The sequence below is a fragment of the Tiliqua scincoides genome, chromosome 2 (assembly GCF_035046505.1).
Source record: "Tiliqua scincoides isolate rTilSci1 chromosome 2, rTilSci1.hap2, whole genome shotgun sequence".
NCBI lineage: Eukaryota > Metazoa > Chordata > Lepidosauria > Squamata > Scincidae > Tiliqua > Tiliqua scincoides.
In genome coordinates, this window is record NC_089822.1 from 263,800,168 (window position 1) to 263,814,537 (window position 14,370).

A 14,370-nucleotide genomic window follows, 5' to 3' on the forward strand; every position below is an offset into this window, starting at 1 on the left:
GCTTTTCAATTCTGAAAAGTTTATTGTTGCTCAAGTCATTAGAAGCAATGCAGAGCTTAGTTTCTATAGTAACTTTGCTGGGAAATTCCAGCCAAAGTTAACCGTTTATTCTCCTCTGTGATCTCAGGCATGTATCTCCTCAGTGGTATGTTTCTTCCCCTTTCCTCCCTCAGGACCCTCCCCTCCTTTAACTGTCACCAGCCAACTGCCTCCCCTCTCAGTGTTCCAGAACCCTTTGTTCAGGGCTCTGGGTTCTGTGCCCAGATTCATTTGCCCACTACATTTAAATAACTGCCTTTCTGCCAGAGGCCTGGGCGGGCGTGGGGGGTTGTCTACTGTTTAAGACAGGAAGGAAGGGGAAGGAAGAGGCAAACCCCTCCATTTAGGCACCAATCCTGGCACAATGTGGCTGCCATCACGGTCAGGTGGTCAGCTGCTGATGGAGACAGTTGTGGCTGGTGAGCCCAAATCAAAGGTGCCCCAACAGGAGATGCGTCTGAGCGGCAGAAGGTAGACTTGGCATTCATAGGATCCCGGGTCCCGCCCCTGGCAGCATCTCCAGGTGGGACAAGGAGAAGAGCTTCCTCTGCCCAAAACCCTGGACAGCCACTACCAGTCAGTGTAGACAATACTGAGTTGGACAGACAAAGCTCAGACTCAGGAAGAAGCCATGACAGTCCTGCCTACAAGAACAGTCATTCCACTCTGAGAAGCCCTCCAAGGGGGCCACAGTTCCCCTCCCCACACAGACAAAAGCTGGGACAAGAGCAGCAAGTGGGGGGGCATGTGTCTCTCACTCTCCCCTTTCAAAAGCAGCTCTTATGGGGAACAGAGCAGGGGCCTCCCCACATGCAGGAGGGGGAAGAGTGGGTGGGGCCCAGCAAATCAAAAGGTGACTTGGGATCACACCCTGGTTCAGGGCATCAACCCTCCTACCCTGCCAGCATAGGTATCACATCTCCTACCCCACCAGGGTCCCAATCCGAACCCCTTCCCCCTTTCTTGCTGCTTGCACTGGGAGGGGGCTCCAGGGCAGGCAGAGGCTTGATCTGTGTGTGTGTGGGGGGAGCCAATCTGGGTCAGGATCACAGTGAGGCAAAGGCTGAGAGTCCCCACCCATCCCGTCTGGTTCCAATCCCGCTGGCACACAGCCTCCCCCCCCCCAGGCTGCTGCTGGGTGGTCCAGACCAGAGTGGAGCATCCCTTGGGGGGGGCACCCAGTTGCAGGACTGCAGAAGAAGCAGGGAGGGCGAGGTGCCAGTCCCTCTAACTGGGGGGGTCGCCAGCTGTGGCTGCGCTTGGGGTTCCTCCTCCCCACATTCCAGGGGTGGGGGGCTGTGGCTGCGCTTGGGGTTCCCCCTCCCCACATCCCGGGGGTAGGGGGGGCTGTGGCTGCGCTTGGGGCTCCCCTTCCCCACATCCCGGGGGTAGGGGGGGCTGTGGCTGCGCTTGGGGCTCCCCTTCCCCACATCCTGGAGGTAGGGGGGCTGTGGTTGCGCTTGGGGCTCCCCCTCCCCACATCCCGGGGTGGGAAGGGGCTGTGGCTGCGCTTGGGGCTCCCTTCCTCACATCCCGGGGGTAGGGGAGGCTATGGCTGCGCTTGGGGTTCCTCCTCCCCACATCCCGGGGGTAAGGGGGCTGTGGTTGCGCTTGGGGCTCCCCCTCCCCACATCCCGGGGTGGGAAGGGGCTGTGGCTGCGCTTGGGGCTCCCCTTCCTCACATCCCGGGGGTAGAGGAGGCTGTGGCTGCGCTTGGGGTTCCTCCTCCCCACATCCCGGGGGTAGGGGGGCTGTGGCTGTGCTTGGGGCTCCCCCTCCCCACATCCCCGGGAGTGGGAGGGGGGTGCACAGCGCCTCTAGAGTGGGGGCTCTGCTGCTCCCCCACCTCCTCTCTTGCCCCCCCCCGACCTCCACGCACCCGTTTCCCTCTTTTCCAGCCCCGATCCGGCTCTCCTTCCTGCTTCCAGCCGCCTCCGCTCGTGCGCCTGGCGTGGGAAATTCAAATGCCACTTTCCCAGGGAAGGAGGAGCAGGAAGTGATGCGCGTCGCGGCTGATGTTACGAGCTGGCAGGCTGGGCTGAGCTGGGCTGGGCTTGCGCTGAGCATCCGGACTGGCTCCGCGAGAGCATCTGGACCCTCCTCCTGCGGGCAGAGCCTCCCCTCCCCCCCCACGCGTGTCTTGTGCCTGCGCGTGTGAGTCGCCCTCCCACCTCCCCCTCCAGAGAGAGTTCCGAGCAAGCACCGTCCCTGTCCGAGTCTCAGCCCCCTGTCCTGGTGGAGCAGCCCGGAGAGGCGAAGTCTTGCCTCACGAACCTTATAGAATTCTTTGAAAAGGTCAATAGGCATGTGGATGCGGGAGAACCCGTGGACATTATATATCTGGACTTTCAGAAGGCGTTCAACACGTCCCTCACCAAAGGCTACTGAGAAAACTCCACAGTCAGGGAATTAGAGGACAGGTCCTCTCATGGATTGAGAACTGGTTGGAGGCCAGGAAGCAGAGAGTGGGTGTCAATGGGCAATTTTCACAATGGAGAGAGGTGAAAAGTGGTGTGCCCCAAGGATCTGTCCTGGGACCGGTGCTTTTCAACCTCTTCATAAATGACCTGGAGACAGGGTTGAGCAGTGAAGTGGCTAAGTTTGCAGACGACACCAAACTTTTCCGAGTGGTAAAGACCAGAAGTGATTGTGAGGAGCTCCAGAAAGATCTCTCCAGACTGGCAGAATGGGCAGCAAAATGGCAGATGCGCTTCAATGTCAGTAAGTGTAAAGTCATGCACATTGGGGCAAAAAATCAAAACTTTAGATATAGGCTGATGGGTTCTGAGCTGTTTGTGACAGATCAGGAGAGAGATCTTGGGGGGGTGGTGGACAGGTCGATGAAAGTGTCGACCCAATGTGCGGCGGCAGTGAAGAAGGCCAATTCTATGCTTGGGATCATTAGGAAGGGTATTGAGAACAAAACGGCTAGTATTATAATGCCGTTGTACAAATCGATGGTAAGGCCACACCTGGAGTATTGTGTCCAGTTCTGGTCGCCACATCTCAAAAAAGACATAGTGGAAATGGAAAAGGTGCAATAGAGAGCGACTAAGATGATTACGGGGCTGGGGCACCTTCCTTATGAGGAAAGGCTACGGCGTTTGGGCCTCTTCAGCCTAGAAAAGAGACGTCTGAGGGGGGACATGATTGAGACATACAAAATTATGCAGGGGATGGACAGAGTGGATAGGGAGATGCTCTTTACACTCTCACATAATACCAGAACCAGGGGACATCCACTAAAATTGAGTGTTGGGCGGGTTAGGACAGACAAAAGAAAAGATTTCTTTACTCAGCGTGTGGTCGGTCTGTGGAACTCCTTGCCACAGGATGTGGTGATGGCGTCTAGCCTGGACGCCTTTAAAAGGGGATTGGACAAGTTTCTGGAGGAAAAATCCATTACGGCGTACAAGCCATGATGTGTATGCGCAACCTCCTGATTTTAGAAATGGGTAATGTCAGAATGCCAGATGCAAGGGAGGGCACCAGGATGAGGTCTCTTGTTATCTGGTGTGCTCCCTGGGGCATTTGGTGGGCCACTGTGAGATACAGGAAGCTGGACTAGATGGGCCTATGGCCTGATCCAGTGGGGCTGTTCTTATGTTCTAGGGCTCCTGAACGGGTGCAGAGTGCTCTTGTGCAGAGTGGAACCGGGATGCAGGAGAACTGCCACGTCTGCCTCTGCACGGTGGCCTGATCTGGGCCAGCCTCTTTCCCACCAGGACACTCCCTTCTGCCCTTGCACAACTGTGCACAGCCAACGAGCCCAATCCTGTCCTTGTCTACTCAGAAGTAAGTCCCATTGTCTTCAGTGGGCTACCTCTCAGGAAAGTTGTGCATAGGATTGCGGCCAAAGCTCCTCACATCTGTTCACAGTTGGACTCCAGATTTCTTGCGGTGACGCCCCAGAAGTGATGCCCCAGGTGGGCACTGATTTGTTCTGTTACTTCGGATCCTTTTCACCTTGTGGGCTCTGAGGATGTGGGCAAGATCCTCCCTTGGGAGGATGACTTTGTCTGTGTGCTCTCTTGACCCCCCCCTTGGCCAACTAGAGCATAAGTACATAAGAAGAGCCCTGCTGGATCAGGCCAAGGGTCTGTCCAGTCCAGCTTCCTGTGACCCACCAGATTTCTCTTGGAGCACTCTGGACCAGTGCTTCTCAATGTTTCTCCTTTGCTCACATGGTCCACCTATTTGAAGTACCAGTGGAAGTGACTGGTGATGACACCATCACCAGTTATTTCTGAGTTGGGAGGCCAGATATGGCTGACCAGTAAGAGGCTCAGGGTGGCCTAGCTGTCTAGTACCACCCTGTCTGGTGGTACTCACAGGACCCCTCGACACCTGCCACTCAGCAGCGAGACCAGGAATGTGACACAAGAAACAGTGATAGAGGCTCTGCTCGGCAGGCAGAGCTCCAAAGCATGCTTTTCTCTTACTGGTTTTTGTCCCGTCACATCTGGCCTCCAAACCCAGAAGTAACTGGTGATGATGTCATCGCCAGTTACTACCAGTGGTACTTTGAATAGGTGGATCATGTGAAGTGGTACAGCCAGAGGACAAACATTGAGAAACACTGTTCTAGACTGAACTAAAGCTGGACATTTTGCACACAGAGCAGCCAGCTGCCCCTGACCCACGACAACCCCTCTCTGACCCTGGCAGCCTCCCCACCTTAGAGTTCGGGGCAGGGCATCAGGCACCTTTGCCCCAGAAGATCTGGGCATTGGCTCCCATGTGCCGCAATTCCATGTCTTCCCCTGCATCACAGAACTCCTGGGAAAGCTGTGATAAACCACCACCAGCATTTCAGAACAGAAAATAAGGAGACTTCTGGAGTCCTGCGTGGCCTTTTCTCACCCCAAGAAAGATCACCCCCCTCTTTCCATGATTACATGTTGCTCTTCTCCCGGATAGAGAGAGGCAAGCAGTTGGGACAGTGGATTGGAGCCTAAGAGGAAAAGGAAATGCATTTGGGCCTTTTTCGCATAGAGAAAACACACCTAAGGAAGGATGTGGTAGAAGCTGGGAAAGTGTCCGGAAAAGTGGGTGTAGAGCAGCCCCCACCATCAGCACAAGAACCAGAACTTGGCATCCCCCACAATGACACTGATGGGGCCACATGCAGAGGTCAGAGGAACTGAAGGCCCAAACTAGTATTGGCCCATTGGCATATACACCGTGACCTGCAGAAATGTACATCGTATGTCACAAGCTCTTCCACTGTATTCGGAAAGTGGTCTATAAATAACCTTAATAATAATGCTACAAACACCAAGGCCTGGTTCACACATGCGAGAGTAGACCATCAGGGTGGTGGAAAGGATGCACCACTTCAGACTGAGGGGAGGAGAACACACTTTGGAATGCTCTCTCCCAAGAAAAGGGCTTGCAAGTGGAAAATCAGGACGCCGAGGATAGTGGAACTAGTTCAGCCTTTCCTTGCTGTGCTAGCTTTCTACTTGCAGGGAGCATGTTTCTTTTTTTAAACACAGGAAATACATCAATAGACACTTCCCCGCCTGCAGGCTGAAGTGTTCCTTCTGAACCTTCTTCCTTTAACACCCCTACAGAGAAACTGCCTGCAGGAAATCAAGGGTCACTTGAAAGACACCCTGATGAAATATATGCTTCTTTTTGGTTGGGCTCTAGCAGCCTCCTCCGCCAGGGACTCACTCTCCCAGGTGCCTGCCTGCCTCCCACAACCTGGTCCTCTGCCCTCCCTGTCATTTTCCATGTCTTTCCACACTTGATCACCAAACCTCCCCTGGAGCATTATTGTTTTTGGGAAGCATCATCAGGCCCTGGTGGGGCATTGGAGCCCCTGACCTTGTGACTCTGCTGGCAACAGGAATGCTTGACTTGTGACTGCGATGGGGTCACGGCCAGTTTGCCCACGAGGCAGGATGGGGAGTGCTTCACAAGAAGAGGTGGCAGTGGAGGGCTGGTCTGGCCTGCTGCCTCCCCCTCCCCTGGCAGAGCCATTTTCTTGCACACCTCAGGCAGAGCACTAGGCTCAAGAGCCAGCCAAGCCAAGCCAAGAGTGGCTGTGGCAGGCCTGTTCCCACAGGGTCCCCAGCTGGCCAGGCCTAGAGGTGCAGTGGGAGGAGGTGGCCCATCCCATTGACACACAGAGGAGCAGCAGTGTATATGCAAGGAGATGCACCACTTTGGCTGTGCAGAGGGGTTGACCTGGGACAGAGAGGAGCCTTTCGTCTCAGCTTTTGCATCTCTTTTTGTGACATCACAAGACCCATTCAGCCAAATCGAAACAGGCCACATTTGCTTGACTTACCTGGGGGTCAGCCTCAGGGTGGTCTCTCTCAGTTCTCATCTCAGAGGACAAAGGGAGGGAGGGGGGAACGCCTTGATCGTAGGGTAAAGACAGGTGCTGCTGACTGAGCAGAGGTAACTTTTAAGTGGTGACCTCTTACATTTAGCAGGGGGAGTGCAATTGTCCCTCTTCTTTGCAGCAGGGTGTTTTGGTCTGTGGAATTCCTTGCCACAGGAAGTAGTGATGGCATCTTGCCTAGGTGCCTTTCAGAGGGGACTGGACACATTTCTGGAGGAAAAGTTCATCGCGGGTTACAGGTCATGGTAGGTATGTGCAAGCTCCTGGTTTTCGAGGCCGGCTACCTCAGATTGCCAGATGCAGGGGAGGGCACCAGGTTGCAGGTTGTGTCTTGTTTTTGGAGCATTTGGTGGGCCACTGTGAGATACAGAAAGTTAGACTAGATGAGCCTTTGGCCTGATCCAGCGGGGCTGTTCTTATATGTTTTTATATGTTCTTCTGTTTTCTCCACTGCCCTTAGCCTGTGTCTCTTTGGTATTTTTTTTAGAGATGGCCAGACTCTTGGGAACAGGGAAACTTCTGTTGATTTATTTCATATGCAAAACCCTTGTGAACTACTTTTTGTTGGAAAGCAGCATAGATAACTTCAGAATAATTCTTGCTAATAGCAGGTTTGGGTGAAATGTCTTCCAGGACCTGTGTATGCAGATGAGCGAGCTTATTTATTCATTTGATTTATGACATTACTGCACTCTTTTCAAACATTATTCCCAACACCAATTATACATAAGGGAAATTAAATATCAGTAAAATGCTAAGAAACACAGTGAAATATCTCAGTGAAAAATAAGACACCCTCTCAAATATGAGCCAAAAGTGATATAAGGCCTGGGATGTGATTGGGCAGCCAAAGCGTGCCTGTCTAGGTGAGGCGGTGGGAGGGAGAGGCCAAGTGGTCCTTCTTCCAAGCAGGTGTCTTTATGATGTGAACAAACCTGGGCTGCCTCAGTTCCAGCACAATGATTGTTCAGACGCGTTTCTGTGCAACGTGGGAAGTCAGAAACAGGCCTTCATTACTGGCATCCCATGGAAATTTGCTTATCTAAAACATTTCTGTCTCATTCAGCATCAGCATGGAGAACAGCACATTCAAGAGAACAACCAGCAAAGCAGGACATCCAGAGTCTCCTGTGCAGGCCCAGTCAAAGGTTCTCTAGGAAGACAGGCCACAGGGAGGAGGTGGTTCAGGTGGAGGCAGTAGGCGATATCTGAGCAGTGGCTGGGAAGAGAAGGCAAGTTCATGTATGAACTTGCAGAGTGGGGGGCAAAAGTGGCTTGGAGTTTGCGGCAATCCAGGGCTTGAAGCCGGTGGACGACAACCAGCTGACCTGATGGAAGCTGGAGGACACGAGTGGGAGGAAGTCAGTGAGGATTAGTTTTGGAATCCAGTGGACAGGATAAGTGAATGAAGCTGGTGGATGTCTGCAGATGAAAGCTGGTGAATGTCAGACCACTGAAGCCTTCTGACGCTGGCAAGCGGACGAAGCTGGTGGAGGGCCCTGCCCGCGAAGCGCTCGGAAGCCAGTGGACGCTGGCAAGCGGACAAAGCTGGTGGAGGGCCCTGCCCGCGAAGCGCTCGGAAGCCAGTGGACGCTGGCAAGCGGACGAAGCTGGTGGAGGGCCCTGCCCGCGAAGCCCTCGGAAGCCAGTGGACGCTGGCAAGCGGACGAAGCTGGTGGAGGGCCCTGCCCGCGAAGCGCTCGGAAGCCAGTGGACGCTGGCAAGCGGACGAAGCTGGTGGAGGGCCCTGCCCGCGAAGCGCTCGGAAGCCAGTGGACGCTGGCAAGCGGACGAAGCTGGTGGAGGGCCCTGCCCGCGAAGCGCTCGGAAGCCAGTGGACGCTGGCAAGCGGACGAAGCTGGTGGAGGGCCCTGCCCGCGAAGCGCTCGGAAGCCAGTGGACGCTGGCAAGCGGACGAAGCTGGTGGAGGGCCCTGCCCGCGAAGCGCTCGGAAGCCAGTGGACGCTGGCAAGCGGACGAAGCTGGTGGAGGGCCCTGCCCGCGAAGCGCTCGGAAGCCAGTGGACGCTGGCAAGCGGACGAAGCTGGTGGAGGGCCCTGCCCGCGAAGCGCTCGGAAGCCAGTGGACGCTGGCAAGCGGACGAAGCTGGTGGAGGGCCCTGCCCGCGAAGCGCTCGGAAGCCAGTGGACGCTGGCAAGCGGACGAAGCTGGTGGAGGGCCCTGCCCGCGAAGCGCTCGGAAGCCAGTGGACGCTGGCAAGCGGACGAAGCTGGTGGAGGGCCCTGCCCGCGAAGCCCTCGGAAGCCAGTGGACGCTGGCAAGCGGATGAAGCTGGTGGAGGGCCTTGCCCGCGAAGCCCTCGGAAGCCAGTGGATGCTGGCAAGTGGACGAAGCTGGTGGATGTTTGTGGATGAAAGCTGGTGCATGTCTGATTGCTGAAGCCTGCTGGCAGGAGGTGGTGGATAATTGTGGATTCACTGGGTGCTTTTCCTGGGTGGAAGCTGGTGAAAGTTGGCACTCAGAAGCCAGGAATGATGCTGACAGGCAGAAGCTGGTGAAAGTGCCTGGGTGATGCCTGCAGATGGTCACAGCCCCCCACTCACTGTGCTTTTCTATGACTTCCTTCCAGGGACCTCAGAAGGTGGTGAGATTTTCCTGGGGAAAAGAGTGTGCATTGGGATCCAGGGCTTGGCGAGGCTTCAGGGCAGGTGAGGATCTCTGCTGTGATGAATATCCTGTTTCCCCCCTTATTTTTCATCCGTTCTTTCTTATCTTTTGCACTTATTATCCCCCAGGAACATCTGGCTGGTTGAGAAAGGTAGGAGTAGCCAGGACATCTTCCCTTTGCTGGCTTTGTGCTTTACTTGAAGCCCACCCACATCCACAAGGACATCTGGCACTCAATGTTGTTCAGCGCTTTTTCGGTGACTACATTTTCTCTGGAATATAGCTCAGAGTAGTGCTGCACCCAGTGTTCCATCTGCTGCACCCGATCCTGGATGACCTCGCCAGTGACAGACTTCAGAGGGGCAATTTTCTTCTGTGTTGGACCTAGGGCCTGCTTGATACCGTCATACATCCCCTTGATGTTGCCCGTGTCAGCTGCTATCTGTATCTGGGAGCAGAGCTGGAGCTAGTAGTCGTTAGCACATCTCCTGGCAGTCTGCTGGACTTTGCTGTGAGCAGCTCAGAGGACCTGCAGGTTGCGCTCACTGGGACAGGCCTTGTATGCTGCTTGAGCTCTCCTCTTTTCCTCAATGACTGGTGTCAACTCCTCAGAGTGGGCTTCAAACCAGTCTGCCGTCTTGTTGGTCTTCTTGCCAAATATGGACAAGGCGTTGTTGTAAACCGCATTCTTGAAATGTTCCTATCTGTTGGATGCGTTTGCATCGGCCAGGCCTGGAAGAGATTTTTTAAGCGCTCGTGCAAATTCCTCCACTTTTCTCTGATCCTGGGTCTTGCTGGTATCAATGCGAGGTCTTCCTTCCTTTTTCGTGTGGTACAGTCGCTTTGTTCGCAGTTTCACTCTGCTGCACACCAGGGAGTGGTCATTGTCGCAGGCAGCACCCTGATAGCTGCGTGTGATCTTGATCCTGGGAAGGCTGGAGTGTCTGGTGAGAATCAGGTCGAGGTGGTGCCAGTGCTTTGATCTTGTGTGTCTCCAAGAGACTCTATGTTGGGGCTTCGTGTTGAAGAACATGTTGCTGACACAGAGACCGTGATGACAGCAAAACTCTAGCAGGCATTGGCCATTTTCGTTCATCTTCCCATTGCCGAACTGACCTAAGCAAGTTGGCCATGAACTGTTATCAGCACCAACTCTAGCATTGAAATCGCCGAGGATGAACAATGGCCCTTTTACGGGGATCTTCTTGATAGTGGTGGCCAGGTCATCATAGAATTTGTCTTTGGCTTCTGCTGGAGACGACAGAGTTGGTGCATAAGCACTGATGAGAGTGACAGGTCCTGCTGATGACTGGAGCTGCAGGGACAAAATTCTTTCACCTTCCACAGTAGGCGGGATGATGGATTTCAGCAGGGTATTTCTGACCGCAAAGCCAACACCATGTTCCCTGGTTTAGTTTGGTGGTTTTCCCTGCCAGAAAAATGAGAAATTTCTCTCCTTGACAGATCCAGAATCTGGCAGCCTTGTCTCTTGAAGGGCGACGATGTCCATCTGCAGTCTGCTCAGCTCCATGTCGATGACAGCGGTTTTTCGTGCATCTTCTATTTCTTGCAGGTCATCAGAGAAGCCAGGTGTCATTGAGTAGGCACCTTCTGAGTAGACAGGCACAGGATTGGGCCCTGAGGCTGCCATCCTATCCACAGTAAGCCCCATTCACTAAAGTGGACTTCTGAGTAGACATGCATAGGATTGGACTCTTAGGCTGCAATCCTAGGCACTTTCCTGGGAGTAAGCTCCATTGACTAGAACGAGACTTACTTCACATACCTAGGATTGGGCTCTTAATCCTGGCAGAGATATATATCTGCACCCGTTTTCACATGCTAAGGGCAGGTGAAAAGGGATTCTACGTTTGTACAACGTGCTGTCCAGCCTTGCCAGAGATCCTCCTCATCCTTCCCCTACAAGCATGCCCTCCACCAGCCAGCATTTGCTGCTCCTCTCCAGCAATCCACAGCAGCTGCTCAGGGCAGCAGAGAACATACAATTGCATGCCAAGCGTGTTCCCAAAGACATAGAGTATTCTGATACCTGAATTGTTGTTGGCAACCTTCAGTCTCGGAAGACTATGGTATCGCGCTCTGGATGGTGGTTCTGGCACAGCATCTAGTATGGCTGAAAAGGCCAATTTGGGAGTGACAATTCCTTCCGCACTGGGAACAAGTGTAATGTGTCCCTGGTCTGTCTCTGTTTCAGCAGTGCATACATGCTAGGGATTCCGCTCGTTCCAGGACTGTGTTGTTTGGAACTTTGTCCTGCCAGGTGATGCCGAGGATGTGTCGGAGGCAGCGCATGTGGAATGTGTTCAGCGTAGTATGAAAGCTGTTTGCCCGAGTTGCACTAAAGAGGCTCCAGGTACTTGCAGAGAGCGTCTATCCAGAATCACAGTGCGGATTCCGAGCCAACAGGTCCACCACTGATATGTTATTCTCCCTTAGACAACTGCAGGAGAAATGCAGGGAACAACGACAGCCACTCTTTATAGCCTTCATAGATCTCACGAAGGCTTTCGACCTGGTCAGCAGGGACGGCCTCTTCAAGATTCTCCCCAAGATTGGATGTCCACCCAGGCTCCTCAGCATCATCAGATCTTTCCACAAGGACATGAAAGGCACTGTTGTCTTCGATGGCTCCACATCAGACCCCTTTGACATCCGAAGCGGAGTGAAGCAGGGCTGTGTTCTTGCGCTAACCTTGTTTGGGATTTTCTTCACTGTCCTGCTGAAGCATGCCTTTGGAACTGCAACAGAAGGCATCTATCTCCGGATACCTGAATTAAACCATATTTAATCGCTTGTTTGCAAATGTAGCTGTTTCTATGTGCACCTAAGGACCCCTCTCCTGTAAGAATTCTTTTTTTGTTCTTACTCCCACAGTTGCTTAGAGTAATTTTACTGCATGGTTGGCTTGGTCATGTTGTGAGAATGGATGATGGGCGGATCCGAAAGGATCTCCTCTATGGCGAACTCGTGCAAGGAAAGCGCCCTACAGGTAGACCACAGCTGCAATACAAGGACATCTGCAAGAGGGATCTGAAGGCCTTAGGAATGAACCTCAACACGAGGGAAACCCTGGCCTCTGAGCGGCCCGCTTGGAGGCAGGCTGTGCAGCATGGCCTTTCCCAGTTTGAAAAGACACTTGGCCAACAGTCTGAGGCAAAGAGGCAAAGAAGGAAGGCCCATAGCCAGGGAGAAAGACCAGGGACAGACTGCACTTGCTCCCAGTGTGGAAGGGATTGTCACTCCCGGATTGGCCTTTTCAGCCACACTAGACGCTGTTCCAGAACATAAACATAAGAACAGCCCCACTGGATCAGGCCATAGGCCCATCTAGTCCAGCTTCCTGTATCTCACAGCGGCCCACCAAATGCCCCAGGGAGCACACCAGATAACAAGAGACCTCATCCTGGTGCCCTCCCCTGCATCTGGCATTCTGACATAACCCATTTCTAAAATCAGGAGGTTGCGCATACACATCATGGCTTGTACCTCATAATGGATTTTTCCTCCAGAAACTTGTCCAATCCCCTTTTAAAGGCGTCTAGGCTAGACGCCATCACCACATCCTGTGGCAAGGAGTTCCACAGACCAACCACACGCTGAGCAAAGAAATATTTTCTTTTGTCTGTCCTAACCCGCCCAACACTCAATTTTAGTGGATGTCCCCTGGTTCTGGTATTATGTGAGAGTGTAAAGAGCATCTCCCTATCCACTCTGTCCATTCCCTGCATAATTTTGTATGTCTCAATCATGTCCCCCCTCAGGCGTCTCTTTTCTAGGCTGAAGAGGCCCAAACGCCGTAGCCTTTCCTCATAAGGAAGGTGCCCCAGCCCCGTAATCATCTTAGTCGCTCTCTTTTGCACCTTTTCCATTTCCACTGTCTTTTTTGAGATGCGGCGACCAGAACTGGACACAATACTCCAGGTGTGGCCTTACCATCGATTTGTACAACGGCATTATAATACTAGCCGTTTTGTTCTCAATACCCTTCCTAATGATCCCAAGCATAGAATTGGCCTTCTTCACTGCCGCCGCACATTGGGTCGACACTTTCATCGACCTGTCCACCACCACCCCAAGATTTCTCTCCTGATCTGTCACAGACAGCTCAGAACCCATCAGCCTATATCTAAAGTTTTGATTTTTTGCCCCAATGTGCATGACTTTACACTTACTGACATTGAAGCGCATCTGCCATTTTGCTGCCCATTCTGCCAGTCTGGATAGATCCTTCTGGAGCTCCTCACAATCACTTCTGGTCTTCACCACTCGGAAAAGTTTGGTGTTGTCTGCTCAACCCTGTCTCCAGGTCATTCATGAAGAGGTTGAAAAGCACCGGTCCCAGGACAGATCCTTGGGGCACACCACTTTTCACCTCTCTCCATTGTGAAAATTGCCCATTGACACCCACTCTCTGCTTCCTGGCCTCCAACCAGTTCTCAATCCATGAGAGGACCTGTCCTCTAATTCCCTGACTGTGGAGTTTTCTCAGTAGCCTTTGGTGAGGGACCGTGTCAAACGCCTTCTGAAAGTCCAGATAGATAATGTCCACGGGTTCTCCCAAATCCACATGCCTGTTGACCTTTTCAAAGAATTCTATAAGGTTCGTGAGGCAAGACTTACCCTTACAGAAGCCATGCTGACTCTCCCTCAGCAAGGCCTGTTCGTCTATGTGTTTTGAGATCCTATATTTGATGAGGCATTCCACCATCTTACCCGGTATGGATGTTAGGCTGACCAGCCTATAGTTTCCTGGGTCCCCCCTCTTTCCCTTTTTAAAAATAGGCGTGACATTTGCTATCCTCCAATCTTCTGGCACCATGGCCGTTTTGAGGGACAAGTTGCATACCTTAGTCAAGAGATCTGCAACTTCATTCTTCAATTCCTTAATAATCCTTGGGTGGATGCCATCAGGGCCCGGTGACTTATTGATCTTTAATTTATCAATGAGATCTGAATCATCTTCTCTTTTAACCTCTATCTGACTTAACTCCTCGGTTAGGAGGGGCCGTTTGGGCAGCGGTATCTGCCCGAGGTCTTCTGCCGTGAAGACAGATGCAAAGAACTCATTTAATTTCTCTGCCATCTCTAAGTCTCCTTTTATCTCCCCCTTTCCCTCCCTCACCATCCAGAGGGCCAACCGCTTCTCTGGCGGGTTTCCTGCTTCTAACATATTTGAAGAAGCTTTTATTATTCCCCTTAATGTTGCCGGCCATGCATTCCTCATAGTCTCGCTTGGCCTCCAGTATCACCTTCTTACATTTCTTTTGCCACAGTTTATGTTCCTTTTTATTCTCCTCATTAGGGCAAGACTTCCATTTATGGAAGGA